We start from the raw sequence: 18326 nt of genomic DNA on the forward strand, positions 1-18326 counted from the left end.
TACATTACTCTGGCTTCCAGATAATCACAGACCAGAGTCTAGACTGAATTTCTGCCTTTGTTTCCCTTGCAAGGGTTTGCATCTAATGTTTCCAGAATGGAGACCTGATGTTCGCATGCACTGATTTTGCTGCAGTATATAGTATAAAAGGGGCTAAAATAGTTTAGCGTTGATGTTTCCATTAAACACAAAATATGAAAACTCTCTGTAGGAAGCAACATTAAATTAGTACAATTACGTATCACTCTACTAATAATGTTGTTTGCTGTGATTAATAGTATTTCTACTAACTGCTATGGGCATGAAGTAATTAAAAAAAAAAAAAAAAAAAAAGGCAGGGACATGCATAGTTTTCTTTTTCCCGAAATGAGCTAGTGATTGGGGTGTCAATAAGAGCAGAAGGCTTCTAAGAAAGAGACTTTCTTAGGGCTTTTTTTCCTTCAAATTTCTGGAGACTTATTTTCTTCCAGGCCCTGGTGGTGTAGAAAGAACACTGGGATTTTTGGGTGGATTTGTTTGTTTGGCTTTTGTTTTTGTTGTTGTTTTTTTTTTTTAATATAGTAACTGTACCAATATTCATTATAATACCCCTGCCACTTCTGTGACAAAACAAGGCACACAGGAGACCAGAGGAAGATAATCAGCCTTTTCTTTCATCATGTTATTAGCTTCATCTGTCCAGGTTGGCACTTTTTGTGGTTATGTATGCCAAATATTCAGGATTATTTGTTTGGCCACACAGCAACACTGCATGGCTTTGTAACGCTTTGGTCAGTCACCTTTAATGCACCTCCTGTGATTGTCTTTTCTGATGCTGTTTTTTGCCTTGCCCAGTGGTTGCTAATTTCTTTCAATTAAAAATAACCCTTTTCCACTGCTGAAATATTTCACTTGCTACTCTGTTCCATGTGGCATTAAAAATTTGTTGCTCTTTTTAATATTTTTTCCTTTGGGACTGGATTTCAAAGCAACACATGAAAAGTTTTTCTTTGTTTTGTATCGTTTCATTTACAGTCGCCTAAATTAAAAAAAGAGGCATAAACAGACTAAATTAGCCTGTATATTTAAAGTTGAGAATATGTACTTAGTAAAGGTATAAATATCTTGGGAGATGGTATACAAAAGCTTGAGTAAACTGAGCAATTAGAATTCTTGCTTGGAAAGAAATTTACTTAAATTCTCTTTCCATTAGAAATATGATCAGAGAGAGCAAGCTGTTCCTAAGAAAAAATGTGATTTAAATAGTTTTATACTTAACCAAAATTATTTTCATCCCTAGTTGCTCAAAATAGTAATTATTCTTTTACAGCTCATTTTAAATTTGGATGATGATTTTCATTTATTTAAAAAAAAAAAAAGTTTAAGTGAAAAATATAAGTTGGTGAAAAGCGTTCTCTGGTGCAGATTAAAGGTCTAGTATGTGCTGTAGAATTTAGTACAGCTCATGGCTGTAAAGGCACCTGTATTAAATTTTGTAGAAATTCCTGTAATCCCTTCCTATTATTATATTAGTACTACAGTGTGGGTTTTTTTCCCACACTGTAGTGGGAAAATTTTTTTTCCCAAATTAAGTACCCTTTTGCCTTTAGGCTCCTATATAAGAGAGTAATCAATAGCATCTTCATAAATCCCATTGAACTTTGAGAATACAGCACATCCTTCAGTCTTTCCAGAATTGGGGCCAATAATTTTACAAATAGATTGGTAGTATAGAAAGTTCATGAATGGTGGTTTTGTAGTTCATACTACCCACAGTCATCTATTCAGGTGCTGATGGTGGGGAGAAATAAACACTGATGAGGTGAAGAGGAAACTACAGGGGGAAATCTGAGGGTTTTGGATATATCTAGGTTACATTAATTGTATTTTCTGCCTATCCTTCCATCAAAAGAGAAATGGTGACTTTTGCTTAGTGATGTGCTCAAACACCTTGCTGAACTGGAATTTTTTTTTTTCTTCTCTACCTACTTTTTCTTGAAACAATGTGATGGAGGCAGTATTCATGGGATATCCAGCATAGATTTTTTTGAAGAATCTAATAATATTGATCTTTAGCAAATTCAGATGTTTTAAAATTTTAGGTTTAATTTTGGCCTTTCTCAGGTTTCAAAATGCACATAGATTTATGCTCTGTATGCTACTGGGTAGATGCTTTCTTACATTCCCTTTCAAATAGATTAAATTGAGGAAAGGGACTTTAGTGATGCATAGCTCAATCACTTGATTCTTTCTTGATTATTTTGAACTATGAATCTTAAATAGATACACAGACATCTTTCCTCATTGGGCCAGATGGGAGTAGCTTTCTCACTTAACAGAATCCAATTTGACTTGAGCATATCTTCCTCTTATTTATTTTAATGTGTTTCATTTCATGTCTCCAAATGTTTTCATTTTTACCCAACTCTGTGGGTCAGTTCCAAAATTCACATGCTATAACCATTCCTGTTCCCACCTATACCAGAATGAGCAATCATATTTTATTCCTTATTCTCCCAGTGGGCTACTTCTGCCAGACTTGTGTTTGTTTTGTTTGCCTGCCAAACTCCAGCAAATGTCTTATGTTTTAAGGATGATGGGCCAGTCTCTGCATGAATTCAGATGGTTTTGCAGATTTTTGGAGGGGTTTTTTTTGTTTTTTCTTTTGATTTGGGACTTTTTTTTAATTTTTACTTGCAGATTTTTTAGTCTGTAAGAAATAGCAGTAAAAATTATCTTCAGCTAAAGAGTGAATTTTTTTCTGTTCTTCCAGAATGGTAAATGTTAAAATTCATTTTGAAGCAGTCAGGAATTCAGAGCACTGCATGGTGAAGTCTTTCACTCATTTATGAAAGAAAGATCAGCTGTCCAGGAATTTGTGGTTTAAACACAGTATTTACAGCTAGTACCCTTTAACAGCTCTTCACTGTGTTTACATGACCTGTTAAGGGCAAAACTTCTGTTAACTCATTCTTCTACAATCAGTATAATCCTGAAATGTGCCATGAAAGTTCAATTTCTGTAGTTCACTGCTGACATTTGTATGAAACTCCTCTGGGATGTGGATTTTTATTTTACTGCTGTGGGTAATGCCTATGTAAATCTGTCTGGGAAAATAAGCCAAATTACATGCAAGGCTGACATGATTTCCCACCCCCCCCACCCCCCCCAACTATTTATCAGTTCTATTCCATTCCACAAAATGATAACGATGTGGCTGTCCAGGCTGTCATGTGAATATTACAATGTGAGCGGGATATTTTTCATACTATTGAGACCTCAGCCAAAATAAACAGTTATGAAAACTAGTTTGAAATATTTTTGTTTTGCTTTTTAAATTTTATTTTTATTTCTTAATATGAATTCAAGCCCTTATGTTCCATGGTGTTGGCTACTAACTGCCTGTGTAGGAGGAGTGGAGGGATTTTACTGGTCATATTCTAATTGTTAACAGATAGGTTGCCTTTCTTCTAAAAATGTAGTGTTGCACTTTGTAAGATTCTGTGGTAAATGCAAATGGTTGTGGGGATGGAAGCAAGGGGTGGGATGGAGGGTAACCTCTTAAACAAGCATAGTGTGGATGGTCAGAAGTTATCATGGAGAACTCCCATGTTTAGACATGATGCAAGTTTGAGGTGATGTAGAGAAAAAGGGAAGAGGAGGATGAGAAGTAATTAAAAAATAATAGAGTGCCTATTTTCAACTTTGTGAAAGACCTTAGTTTCAGAAGGGATTTTACTGCAAGAGGGTGGGAAGAGAGGAAAGCAGGAGAAAGTAGAGTGTATGAGGAAAAGGATAATTCTAGGTATAGAAAGATGCAAAAGGCATAGGCAGAAATAATAACTGAGAGAAAATGATGCAAAAGAAACAATTAATGTGCATTTTTCTCTTGAAATCCTTAGTAAAACAAAGGACATGACCAGAGGAAAGGTGCTGAATGTCACTGGTGGTGGCTTGTGTGGCTACGGATTTGACAAGATGGTCAAAACAGGATGAGGGCAGCCAACAAGTCTTTACAAATCAGTCATCTTTTCCATGTTGCTGAACCCCTTTTTGTGGGGAACATTTACAGAGTTCAGGGTGGTCTTTCCAGTCCCAGTCAGCAACATTATCATTAAAAGAAACAGTTCAGTTTATAGGTCTTTAACTTCATTGTGTCCTGTATGTGTGCCGGTATTGAGCTCAGTGAAGAGAGGATTGTTCATCTGATAGTAGAATGGATGGATGTGTCGTAGTCCCAGGGAGGTCATGCCCTCACAAGTTCCAGGGGGATCCATATGTGCCTGGACCAGTTACAAGTTTTGGGAGACGGTGAAGGTTGTGTAGCAGCCCTCTCCTGAGACCCTGCCATCACTTGTACTAGCCATTGTTTTAGGCAATGGCTCTCGGTAGGTTCTGAAGAGTAACAGGGAATCCTGAGAACATGCACTGATGTCAGTAGTGGTTTTCCTCATTAAAACTCTTGCTCAGTGGCTGGTGAGGCCAGCCAACTAGGTGGGAAGGAACTCAATGCACGGAATATGTTATAATCTATGGCTTCTCTTCCTCTGGTAGAGGTGTCTGGGAAGGACTATGAAAGGTGTCATGTCCAGTGTTGAGCCCAATTAATAATGAATATACTCTATTTTTCCATGATTAAGACATTCCAAGTGAGTCCCTTCTCCTATCACTCCCTTTCATCTTCGCTTTTACCTACTTTCTCAATAGTAAATTTGAAGAGGAAACCATTGCTGTCAATCCCAGGCAATAAACACACACGGACAAATAGAAAAATGAGTAATTTCCACCAGTTTTCCTGTTCCTGTCCTGTGAAGTCTTACGTCACAATCTAGTTATCAAAAATGTCAAAGAAGGGAGAAAACAAGAAGGCACATAAAATCATTTCCTTATTATCCAATTTTGCAGCCTCATAATAATGAAGTGGAGAGAGAGCATTTGTGAATTACCTGTGGATTTAGCGCTTTCAAATTGCCTTTATTTTGGAGGCATTTATCCTGATTGAGTCTGCTGTCATTCAGGTAAAATCATCCAGGAGAGAAAAACTTTGTGGATGACCTTATAACATCTGGGTTTGAGAATCTTTTGAGCCCAAAGTAAAAGTAACTGGCACTTTGCTACCTTGAACCTTGTGCAGTCATTTACAGACATGAAATGAGACCAGAGCATTTTACTCTCACTTCAAAAATGCATAAATCATCTATAAGACAGTAGGTAGTGGAACACTTAACCCACTCTTCTTCTCCAGGGAGTAATGATAACGTGCTAATTCAAGGTTATCAGTGTTAGAAATGGGTATTTAGTGTATATTAAGTACATAGAATCATTTAGGTTGGAAAAGACCTTTAAGATCATTGAGTCCAACTGTGGATTTGAAGTTCATGATTTGAAGTTTACATGTGGTGCACTTCAAAGAATGGATTAAGAGCCCCCTGCTCTTTCCTGGATTGTTTTGTTTGTTTGTTTGTTGTCGTCGTCCCCCCCCCGTTTTTTTGTTTCTTATGAAAGAAGGAACAACATAATGGTACAAAAGGGATGTGCAGCAAACATAAACAAAGGAGGGCTGTTACCCTTGAAAGGGTCAGTGAGATTTTTAGTTTCTTCTCGGCAAACGCTAGGTAGCTTGAATTAGAATATTTTGGCCAAGTATCCAATTTTAGTGTTTTGGTAAGTATTTAATTTTTAAGTAAGACTGCCTGATAGAACTTTTGGGCTTCCCACTTTTTTTTTTAAAACAGTGTTTATTAGTCATTGTCTCTGAGGTGTCCTTTCCAGAGACTTAAATTTTGGACTATGAGAATCAGTTTTGTTTATATATAGGTAGCAGTGTGTAAAGGCTGCTTTGTGGAAATGTTACTCTATGGTGAGTATTCCTTCAGTATTTGCACCAGGGACAAAGCCAAAAAGCTACAAATCTCCAGCTTTTCTGACACAAGAAGTTTAGAGGCCAGCATTTTAAGGCCATTTAAAGACTGCAATAGAGAGAGTGGTGATGCCTTCTGTTAGCACTCGTAGACCATTCAAGTTGGAGAGGAAAATGCAAGAGATTGGGGGGGCAGGGGCGGGGGGAGAGAGCAAGAAATCCTACGTCTGCATACAATAACTTGGCTAGAAGACGCTGTAAGGTCAGTGAGCAGAGGACAAGTCACCAAGTTTGAAGATGCAAAATACGTCTTCGCTGTCATTTTCTTCATGATGTAGGTAATTGGCCACTTGGAGGTGTTTCACCATCCTCTGTTACCAAAGAGTGGATTAAAAAAGAGTGCATCAGATAGAGCCCTGATCCTTCAGGGCTTTTCCGGGCTTTGCTGTATGCTGATTGTCTATGGCAACGTTTGCCCGATTCCAATGAGTTGTTTGAAGAGACTTTAAACTAGGGGTAACATTAGACCAAGAGATTGAATAGCATCTTTTCCTTCCTAAACTGGAGTGTGATGAAACCCTGTGGATTTGGAGCACTCTTATAATAGCAGATGATGAGCAAAATTAGTTTAAAGACAACCCTTGAACAGGACTAGGATTTCGGTGAACTACTGCAGAAACAGAAATAAGTCATCTGCAATTTCACTTGGCTGCATGATGGACAACAGAGATGCTACAAATTACAAGGATAATAACCAAGGCTATTTTTAAGTGCATCTACTGAGCCTGCTATGCAAAATTTATAACTGGACAGTACTCCTTAGTGACTGAAGTTTGCACGTACCCTATAGGAGGCTGTAAAATATTGCAGGTTTTTAATCTAGAAGAAAAATTATTTTAGCAATGAGGAAAGGGAAAGTGTGCCTCGCATGTGCTCTCTTGCTATTTTTACTCTTACTAAGATGGGCTTTGCCAGGATGAAGATATTAAGACTTGTCCACAGAATAAATTTTGAGCCCACCAGCAAGTAAATCATTACCTGAGGAGAACATATTTGTGTGTGCCTATGTGTGTGTTTGTTTTTTAAGAAAAAGCCAACTTGCTTCCAGACTTGTAAACAGATGACACCATATTCATGCAGACAGGTTTCAGGACACAGAAAGAGCAACCAGAAGTCACTGAATTACGTGCTTGAGGCAGACTTTTGCAGATGTGCACAGTGTGTGTGTTTGCATGCCAACTCTCCCGTCCTCACAGCAGGAGACTGCTGCAGAACTTGGGCTGTAGCTCTCAAGGTACCTTGTCCTGCTGAAGTGTCTGGAATAGGGCCTTTTCTAGGGCATGTGATGTCATACAGAAAAAGCTTTATTTTGGTACACACGTGTGTCCACACACATATATGCCATACAGATACAATTCTAGTGTACTTAGTTTAAAGATGTCCAATTTGCCAAGACAAATGCAGGGAACATTAAGACATTAAATGCATAGCAGGAGAGAAGAGAGGAAAAAAACCCAAACCCAACTCTATAGTAATGAATACTTTCTGGAGTGGTCCTGAAAGTAATGGATTTGATTTTTAAACTCTGGAATTCTTGAAAGTGCAACTTTGTTGGTTAATATCTGTCTTGCTTTTACCTTTTTCCAAAAAGAAAAGCAAATTTTTTTTTTACTTGCTTACTGACTAATACATCATGGTAGAGGACATTAGAATCACTAACTTCTATCCATTGATGGTGGGTGTAAGGTGACTACCTCAATAACAACGGGAAAATCTCAGATTTGTAAGAAATTGTCATTTCAATGCATCCTTATCTGTAAAGGCTGTATTTATTGCTACGCCTGTTTCTGTACCATTCTATAACTGGGTTGGCATAGTTGTCACTGAAGCTATAATAGACTTGCACATCAGACAAGCAGAAAGGAGAGTGGCAAAAGCTTTTTAATACTTCATCAAAATTTTATTTCTTTGCTTTCAATAAAATCTAGTTAGGGAAATATATTTATAGGACTTCCGGTGTATTTCTGAATTCTGTGATATAAGACGAAAAGTTCCCCATGTTTGCATATCTCTAAACCAAAATGTTGCTCTTCAGGCATTTTTTTCCACCCTCTGTTTTGGGTATCATCTTACTGAATGGATAACGAATAGCACCAGACTCCTGCAGTCTATCACTCTGTACTGCAGTCTCTTCTGTGCCACATTGGATCAAGGGCTTTTGGCTTTTCCAAAACGTACTTTGCACTTGTGAGTGGAGCTGTTGATCCTGCTCTGGCATTTACGTTGGCTTTGCAGGGTGGTTTCCCCGATCTGTGCTGTCTGAGCGCATCAGGGCGTCCATATCAGGATACCTGCTGGTCTGTTTTGTCAGGTCTGTCTGAATTGTACTGTTTTGCCCTTGTCTCATCCTCTCTCTTGGCTGGTGAGGGTGCAGGAGTACAATGTGTTGACAGAGGTCTCTGTCTGACATTTCCAGGTGCCCTAGTGAGGCAAAGAGAGCCGCCGTTTCTTTAGCTTCCCACGCTTGTCTGCTTGCTGATTGCTAGTGCTGGCCCTAATCCGGTGGATGTGTGCTCAGCTGTTTCCAGTGAAACACACGTACAAGATGTTATGTGCATGCGTGAAGCGCTGAACATCTTTGATATTGTTGTTCCAGTCCTTAATTCCCCACAGCCCCTGGACTCCGGCAAGGCAGCGAGCTCGGCCCCGCGTAGCAAAGCCTTCTGGAGAGGGGCCGCGCATGTCTCCGGGGCTGAGGCGTTAACGTTCTGCAGGCTTGTTCCTCCTCTCAGTGGTGTTTCTGATTAACCAAAAGCTGCAATGGTGCTGCTGAGCTCTTCTCTTCTGATGAGTTAAGGTCTACCAATTTATAACCCGAAGTTGTTTTGAAGAACTCGGCATATAAATTTAGAATAAATTCCTTTTAAAAATACTTCTTCATGGAAAGTTTGAAAGCACTCTATTCTGAATGAGGGATTGCTTTATACTTGTAACGTCTAACAAGAAATGAGGAATGAAGCAATTCTATGGGGATGACTGTAAACAGTCATGATGTTAGTTAACAGTTTGTATTTTGCTCACTGAGAAAAGTATAAATAAGCAAGTTTATGGGGCTTTTTTTTTTCTACTTTATGTTAACGCTTTTTTAAGTTAGCAAAATGGTTCATTATTGACTTCTCGTACTTCAGAAAATGGCTTCCATTCAAAGTGTTTACTTGCTTTGAAATTTTGATTGTGAATAATGTATGTTTGCTCACAGTAAGTTTAAAAAGCCCAAACTGCTTTCCAAAAATAAAAGCTGCACATGAGCTTTATAATGAAATGAAGCTGTCTGTCTGACAGTGTTATCATGGTGTCCACAATTCTGATCTTGCCCTTTCTCAAGGAAGTCAGGATGGGAGATGTTAAATATAAAACCAGGCAGGCTGGAGGAGCACAACTGCTTTCAGCAGCACTATGTGTGCTTTTTGTTGTTGGGGTTTTTTTTGGTTTTTTTTGGTTTTTTTTTTTTTTTAAGTGCTTCTTAATGAAATATTCATGCTTTATTTTATTAGAATTGTAATTAGGTCACATGCTTCTGGAGGGGGAGACTGCCAGGCATGACTGAGCTGTTGGATCTTCCTCAGTGTTGGTCCATTTTTGTTTTACAGATTTAATTGACTCCAGATTCCCTTTTCGCACTGAATACAAATGTATTGTTAGGTTAAAATCCTGGAGTCCAAATCAGACATGGCTCCCACTGACTCTATGGGAAGTCATTCCTGAGTAAGAGTTGTGGGACTGAACCAACTGAATCTGTTGTGCTTCAGGGACGCAGAAGCAGTATTATCTGCTTTCATATCAGAACTGCTTAGAAAAACATTAACATTATCAGTCTCTCAGTTAAGCAGCATCAGCTCTTCAAGTTTTGGCTCCAGTTTTACTTCCTTTGTAGGGGCACAAAAATCATCATGGGTGGGGCAGAGTAAAGCTCTATGAAAACTGAGTTTGAGGTTTTTTAGGTTTTCCTCCATATTTCCCAAATCCTTCATGTAGACATCCCTTATTTTCCTTTATCACTTTCTTTTGGGTTGCCTCATCCCAAGGAAGCCAGGCTGGAGCCAGGGAAGTATATCTGGTATGCAAAGCATTTTATGTGGGTCATGGGAAGACCCAGCAGGACTGTCATGAGCACCCATCCGAACCGTGCACTGCACGGGCGGCAGCGTGCTCTGAACCTGATATGCAGTGGGAGGTTTGTCTGGCTGAGATAGCAAACACAGGTAAGTCCAAATATGTAATACTCTTGAAAGCAAAATCACAACTGACGTATCTCATGTCTTGACCTGGAAATTAAAAAGTGACTTCTATGCAAGCAGAAAGTTCATATCCTGGCTTATTCCTTTCTACAAGCCTGCAGAAACGCAATAAATGGATGAAAGGCTATTGAATTCAATGGGAATTGCTGAGAACAATCGAGTGGACGTCTTTGCTGATGTCAGATACAGATACAGCTTCTCGCTGAGTAAATTTCCCCCAAATTTGGCAAAAATATGACAATATATTTAGGATATTTCAGGGTTGCATTAACTGTACTATGATAACAAAAACACTAGAGCCTAGTTAAAATTCTTATGTAAATCTTTTTAAGTGTTCATAACTACTTGATTAAATAAGAACACAAGCTTGTCATTTAGATGATCACTCAAAGAAATTTCTTTTAAATGTAGTACACAGCAAGGGCCTCAAATGGATTCTTCAATCAGAGTAGCTTTGACGAAGGTACCCTCTTATCTTGTGAGCAAAGGTGTTGTAGTAAATAAAGTAATTTGAGAATCTTTATTTTTGGAGCTATGGTGATTGGTAGGTTGCATAATGGATGCTGTTGTTTTAATTTCTATGAGCTTTAAGATTTAGTAATTTCCCTGAAGAATTAATTCTGTGTCAGGACTAATGCTGCATTTAGTGTGTGTTACAAGAGGGTGAGAAGAACCGCTGCTGCTATTGTTGCCCTCATAGTTTCAGATGATTTGTCTAGGTTATTTGTGTAAGGCAGAAAAAGCTTCAGCCTGGCTGTATGAATTTAATTGTGTCTGAGAGAAGGATAGAGTTAGTTGGGGTCAGGTAAAACCTTTGCTGGAAGGGCTAGGTCTAGAAGGATGATCCTTAGAAGGTCTCAGGTCTTGGAGAGGAGGAAGCGGGAAGCAAAAGTGCCTTCTCTAGCTGTGGGGTAACTCACTCCTACAAATCTTAAAAACTGAAGTTGGTGTAAGGGAAGAACACACTTCACAAACTTATCAGCAGGTATCACATTAAACTGAAACAAGTAACTAGGTCCCCTGAGGTAAAAGGGTAATTAAAGGATTAACTGGTGATGAGGTTTACCCCCCACCCAAATTAAATAAAAGATTTTGACTGTGGAATGGAAGTCTGACTGCAGCTAAGCAATTCTGGTGATTGGCTCCAGTCTACACCTGGCTTGGAGAGGTGAATTTAAGCAAATTTCTGTGAAATTAAATTTTAAGTAGTCTCCAAATTCCTCCAAAATTTGGCACAGTTGTGGCTTGCTTTCCCCTTTTTGGAGGAGGGAAAGGGGATGTTATCAAGAATGGGAAATAAAGTGTGTAAATGTTTGCCTTTTGGAAAAAAAAAATAGCTGCTTGAAATCAGTGAAATAAGAGGAGGGGGAAAAAAAAAAGAAAAGGAATGTTGGGAAGAGTCCAAATCCACAAACCCCACAGACGTTCCACATCAGCAGATGTCTTTTGTTCTTGGGTGACATTTTTGATCATGCTTTAAATTATATATTGGGAGTAGAAATGACGGATTTTCCACATAAATGCAGATGACAGCTGTGTGATAAAAAGTAAATGTGTAAATAAAGTGATATTGTTCACTCCTTCAGAGACAGGGTGATAAAGGTCAAAGATAGTGCCAGGTGACCAAAGAGAAATAGTTTAAATGTGTAAATAATTGAAGGATTTCACTCCTTAGCCTTATATTTTGCTATGGGCAGACATAAGAAGATACATTCTCGAACATACTTCACAGAGGTTGTGATCCACCAGGACTCTTGTGCATATGCCTAATTTACATAGACACAATCAGTGTTTACTTAATGGGACTTTTCACATGGTTAAACGTATTAACAGTTTGTAATGTTAGAAGGCAGACACTCTACTTCCACTCACATTGGTGATAAGGTAAAGAAACCAGCAGTGTGTACCCCCACAAAACTCGGAGCAAGGACCACCATTTAGGGAATAGCAGCATCTTAGGAGATATAGTCTAAACCACATAGTTGTATGAGTGCATGTGCACATGTATATGTTGTTTGGCAAAGAAATAGGAGAAACAGTACTTTATTTTGATGAATATTAGATCATTCAAGCTACAAAGCTCTGGTCTGTTAGGTAAAATTAACTGTAAAATGAGATCTCTCGCTAGCGCTTTGCCATTAAAGAGGACTGTTATGTTAATGTCAAAAATCTAATAACATAAACTGTGGTTGCTTTATCTACTTAATTTTGGTTTGAATCATAGTAGTTATCTTCTAAAAAATAGTTTTTACAACTTAAAATATTAACTGGTAATAATTATTGTAGAAAAACTAATTATAAGAGTTTATTGGGGTTTTGAGGCTTTTTTCTTTCGGGGGGGGGGCAAAACAAATTTGGTGATTTTGAATTCTTCAGTGAGAACATACTAGAAGTTTCTGCCAAAATAATTTAGAAATGAGAAATAGAGTTACATTATCATTACAGTATTTAATAAAAACATAAAAATGGTATTTCTGTTACTTAGAAATAAAATAAGGAGAGGGTTGCCTGGGAACTTGAGAGTTCATCTAGCTCCTCTGTTATCTGGAGGCAGGATCAACTATACCTATGTACTTCCTGACAGATGTTTATCTGGCTCTTTCTTAAAGACTTTCAGTAATGGAAATTCCATAGTCTTTGAAGCCAGGCAGTCCGTTCTGGTGCCTCTCTTATACCAGAAGTGGTTTTTTTACAGCTCTCTAACCTGAATCTGCATTACTGCAGTTCAAGGTCATTTTGTAGAAGAGGAGAAGAGGTTCTTTTATTTGTAGCAGCAACTTCCATGTATTTATTTAAAGAGTTACTATGATGCACCGAAGGCTTCTGTTCATTAAACACTATTCATTCTTCACCTAACGTTTAACCCAGGATTATACTGAAACCTAGAAACTGTAGTGTAGGGATATATCTACACTTACAGTGAGATTGATTTGGAGTACTTTAATTATAGCTCTTAATTATAGCTGCTTATTCTAGCAGATACTTGTGATGTCACCACTGATTGTCATGCCAGAATGGGAAGAATAGAAAGCATGTAGAATATTAAGAGCTTTTAACCATGTGAAGGTTGTGATTGTACTGTTTTAATAACGTGGCATTTCTGTACTACTCCCAAGTCCATGTCATATTTTTGTTGCAAGTTTCTTGTGTGATAATATTGAAACAAAGTAGAGATTGTAATGTTCAAATTTGTATTAATTTGGGCAATTTTGTTATAGAAACAGTGTGAGATATGGGAGATTATTTCTTTGTTTACATGTAGAATTATAAGGAACCTGTTTAAGAGGTTGAAGGGGATTCAATTAAAAGATGGCAACAAACCTTACAATTCATTTGTAGTGAATTGCAAGTATTAGGCAGACCTTTCCAGCTTTTACTGATCTTGATTTCACTTCTTTTTATAATGTTGCAATTCTAAAAGCCAGAAAATTTCATGTTCCCTTTTTGTAAATTCAGAGAAAATTGCAGCTTGAAGTTAGATGTACTGAATTATATTGAATGCATCAAATTTGCATTTGTGCTTGGCTTCTTGATTGGTTTTGTTTTCTTTTTGTTTTCATCTGAGAATAAAAGCAGAATGATCCTAAAATGTATATTATTGAAATGAGGGACTACAAATAGAGTATAAGATGGAAGCAGAAAGATCTCCAATGATACTGTTTTGCAGAGTATCCCGGGAGGGGCTGTAACAATGGAGACTTGATTAGCTTGAAAGTCCATTTATATTAAAAACAAAACAAAACAACAAAAAGCCCCTAGCCTGTTCCAAATGGGAAATGTAAAAATGCCAACAACACATTTGTGATCTGCCCAACGCAGGGCTAGGGGTAGCTATGATCTGAACAGAAAAGAGGGGGTGAGAGGGACGGGGGCTGCCCATGCCAGCCTCCGGTGTGCCGCAAAGTACATGCTCAGCCGGTTCCTGCAGCCTGGCTCCAGCAGATTGCTGGCAACCAAAGCCATCCCTCCTGCCCGGTCAACACCTGAAACACCACTTGGATACAGACTATACATTAATACCTCTGATTATTTTTTAGATTCACTGCAAATCACTCAGTGTTTAAAGCAGTCTGTTTTTTGGATGTAAGATGGATTTCTGTTAATTTAGTTCCAAGAGCAGTACAGCCACAAGCGACTTCAATGCGTTCTCCTGACTTTAGGGTCAGCATGTTGGAGTGGGCTGAAATACAAGCTCAGAGATACTCATCAGTAAGATCCAATAACTTGTTACACACTGTCCCTGTGCTCTCCTCATTCTTAATGTTTTAAAATAAGACATCAATTTTTTTTTTTTCTTCTACTTCCTTTCCCCAGAAGACATAGGCCAATAACAAACAGAAAACATCTACTATAACTTCTGGTCTGTGCAAGCTTTGAAAACCTCATGAGCTCCACAGCTGTGGCATTCAGCTTCCTTTTATCTATTTCTCTGTCGTACTTATTTTTGTGGTATCTCGGTGGCCACGACTGTTCGCAAACATATTTTTCTCTTCTCTGTGGGGATAGCAGATTCTTCATATGAAGACCTGGACTTGGGTCATTCTTGCACCAACAGGAACTTGGGGATCATTAGTTTAGGGTGGGAGTGGGGATGAACATTAACTTTGTATGCATATCGGATGTTGTGGCTCGCAGAGAAAGGAAACCCGTGGATCTGAGCGCTGTGAGTGCCTGCTGTACATGTTCTTGAGACGCAGGAGGCAAATTGATCTCTGAACTCAATAGGTCAGCAATCCACGCAGAGTGTAGGTCATGAGCAACGGTCTTTCCTTCTAGATTAGTGATGCATTTACCCAAGGCACAGGAGTGTTTAATCATGGTGAATTTTGAAATCGTGATTCCAAAGAATCGTGTCCTTTCTACCTTTTCTGTTTGTGGTCATTCTCTTAGGGTCACTTGCAATTTATGTTGGAATATATACATCTATGTATGTAGTAACCCAAATTACAATTTTGTTTCCAGTAAAATGAAAGTATTTGCAAAATTAATAATACTTTTCCTAAATTAATCATAAATTTCTTTTTAGTAGTATGAAATTAAAGGTGGGATTAATCTGACCAAATGTAGTCCACTAAAATACATCCTAAAAGCGTTTGCACATCCCCACAGAATATGAAAGGAACTTGTAGTGATCAGCTAAATATATGTATCCACAATGGAGATTTTAAGGTCGGTTTGTTATGGGATATTTTTTGGGGGGTAGTGGTGGTGGGGGTTGAGCTTGAGAAACAAAGAATGTATCCTACATCTGGCAATCAGAGCTGAATTCTTGGCGTAATTGTTTTCTTGTGTAAAAGTGTGTGTGTGTGTATATATATGTATTTGCATGTATCTATATTAATATATATTTAAAAAAATCTGATGCAACTGTGTTTGTATCATTAAGCTTAGGCCTGAATAGCACAAAAAAAGTATGAACCTGTAGATGAATATAAGGGTAAAATATAGCATAGGCCTAAACACCAGCAGAACTGTTGCCATAGACAAATGATTTCTGCCTTGTAAATGTATATCCTGAGCTGAGACAGTTGTGAAACATTTTTAATTGAGTTATGTGGTAAAAATAATTTATTCTTTGAAAACAAGAATATTGCTAGCAGATATCCACGTTGCAGTTATTAAATTAATGCAATTTCAGGAAAGTAAATAAAAATCCAAGTTGCAGTTATTGAATTAATGCAATTTCAGTGAAGTAATTAAAGTTAACACAGAAAATTACTGTTTTGGCATTGTATCAAGCTATAGTTTTAGGAAGTATTATCCCAAACACTTGAATAATTAGCAGATAGTTAAATGAAGCACATGCCAATAAATAAAGTGAATTTCACAAGCAGAATTTTGTAATGGTGACTTATTAAGGAAACCCATAGCCTATAGTCAGGAAAATATAACCATGGATATTAAAAACAACAACAAAACCCCTTGGTATTATAATGAATATAGACATTACTGGTGCCATCTACTGTTGGGAAAATAGAGATGACAGAAAGATCCAAGCTGAGCAGTGGAAATGAGCATTAGAAAACAGAAGTCGACCAATTCCTTTCCTTAACAGCAAACTGAAGAAAAATGTGATGGGAAGATCATATTATTTTATCATGTTTCTGAGTTCTTACCAATTAAAAAGTTGGAAATAATTGAGGCAATACTTGGAACCTGTTTAGGCTTTTTTTATGCCTCAAACTCTGTGATTGTTCAGAGAGGAAAGCCAGGACCAGATGTGTGTAATTCAGCTATTTTGGGATTGGTTTGTCTTTAACTTTATCCTGTTTTTCTTTAGATTTTAAATCTAATGGGATCAGTTCTTCAGCTTGTACAAACAGGTGTTGTTCAATTAAAGTTAGTGTTGAAATCTCATACTAAAACACGACTGTGAGGAATGGTGGTTTTTTGTTTTGGTTTTGTTTTTTTTTACTTGGCAGGAACAAATTTCCTTCTTTGGCTTCTAAGAAAGCAGATAAATGTTGCAGTAGCTTGAACAGCATCAGCAACAATAACACAGATCTAAAGGATGACTGCAATAGAAATAATTCAAGTTTTTGAGGAAAAAAAACAACAATAAAGAACAAAATCTCTCGACATAAGAAAACACTTTAGGAATTTAAGGAATTCAACTGCTTGGGTTGTTCAAGTGAGCTTGAAGCAGTGACGGAGGCAAGCACAAAATGTTTCTGCCTGTGTGTAGAGAACTTTGAGGGCTCTCCTGCTGGACATTTAATCTCTCTCATTATGGTCTGGGTTGGGTGGGGTTTTTTTTCCTTTTAAGGTTACACCCTAGTTTCATTTAAATCAATGGCAAATGTCTTGATTACTTCAGCCAAGGTAGGGTTTTGCCCACAGCTTACCCTGAAATATGAAACTTGCTTCTGGGTCCATCTCCTGGGCAGAACCATGCTCTGGAGCATAACCTTTCGTTCCCTTACAGCATAGTTTTGTAACCTTTTAGATGACTTTGTTAATGTGACTAGGATTTAATTAAAAGTTCAGGGTCAAGGAGGTGACCACTCTGTCAGCAGCCAGATTGAAATATAAATTCAGAGGTCCAGTTTCATTTCTTCATGCCGCTGGGAGCTTGCCTACAAAACTCAACAGGAATTTAAACATCACTGGTGAAATAAATGTACCGTACAGAAACACACAGATAATGCATCAGGTTTATTTTAAGAGGACTATAAAGACTTCACTTGATTTCAGGGGAAAAAAAAATCCTCAATCAAAACATGGGCACCAATCTGCTTGAGGGTAGGACGGCTCTACAGAGGGATCTGGACAGGCTGGATCGATGGGCTGAGGCCAACTATATGAGGTTCAGCAAGGCCAAGTGCAAGGTCCTGCACTTGGGTCACAACAACCCCATGCAACGCTACAGGCTTGGGGAAGAGTGGCTGGAAAGCTGCCTGGCAGAAAAAGACCTGGGGGTGTTGGTTGACAGCCAACTGAATATGAGGCAGCAGTGTGCCCAGGTGGCCAAGAAGGCCAACAGCATCCTGGCTTGTATCAGAAATAGTGTGGCCAGCAGGACCAGGGAAGTGATCATCCCCCGGTACTTGGCACTGGTGAGGCCGCAGCTCGAATCCTGTGTTCAGTTTTGGGCCCCTCGCTCCAAGAGAGACACTGAGGTGCTGGAGCGTGTCCAGAGAAGGGCAACGAAGCTGGTGAAGGGTCTAGAGCACAAGTCTGATGAGGAGCAGCTGAGGGAACTGGGTCTGTTCCCCAGGCTCCCTTGATGGTCCTGGAGGAGAATGAAGCAGCTCTCGTTGCTGATCTGGAAAACTGCATCCACAGCTAAGGAACCGCTGCTTGTTTTCTGTTCACTGGCTCCCAGGCCTGAGGGAATGTTTGAAATCCCTGACCATCTCCAAAATGGGCAACAGGAGATCACTGTGGGCTGCAGAGCTCCAAATTGACTCCTCAAAGTAGACACGATGAATGTGATTAGAAATGGTACAGATGAGCACGAGGTGCCAGTGTCCTTCAGTGTTTATAGCAGTTGATTGATCAAAGCTTCCTACATGAAGGGATTCAAACCAGTGTTTCCAATGGCAAAGCTGTGGGTTACCTTGTCAGGGTGAGGAGCATCTCTCTCCTATTCCTCCAGCTGTCTGTTGAAGATGGCTGCTATGCAGCTCAGGGTGCAAGGTTAGGGCATTCTGGTGAGGAAGGCGACGCCTGTCCTGAAGTCCCCAGAC

The 18326-nt window shown here is 38.7% G+C and overlaps 1 protein-coding gene across 11 annotated transcripts in view; it reads left to right on the forward strand.

Annotated features, from left to right (window-relative positions):
* MAGI2 (membrane associated guanylate kinase, WW and PDZ domain containing 2) overlaps nt 1-18326 on the forward strand; it is a 773865-nt gene that overhangs the window by 98813 nt on the left and 656726 nt on the right. The gene's annotated exons all lie outside the window — the stretch shown is intronic.

This window comes from Ciconia boyciana, chromosome 1 (assembly GCF_034638445.1).
Source record: "Ciconia boyciana chromosome 1, ASM3463844v1, whole genome shotgun sequence".
Classification (NCBI taxonomy): domain Eukaryota; kingdom Metazoa; phylum Chordata; class Aves; order Ciconiiformes; family Ciconiidae; genus Ciconia; species Ciconia boyciana.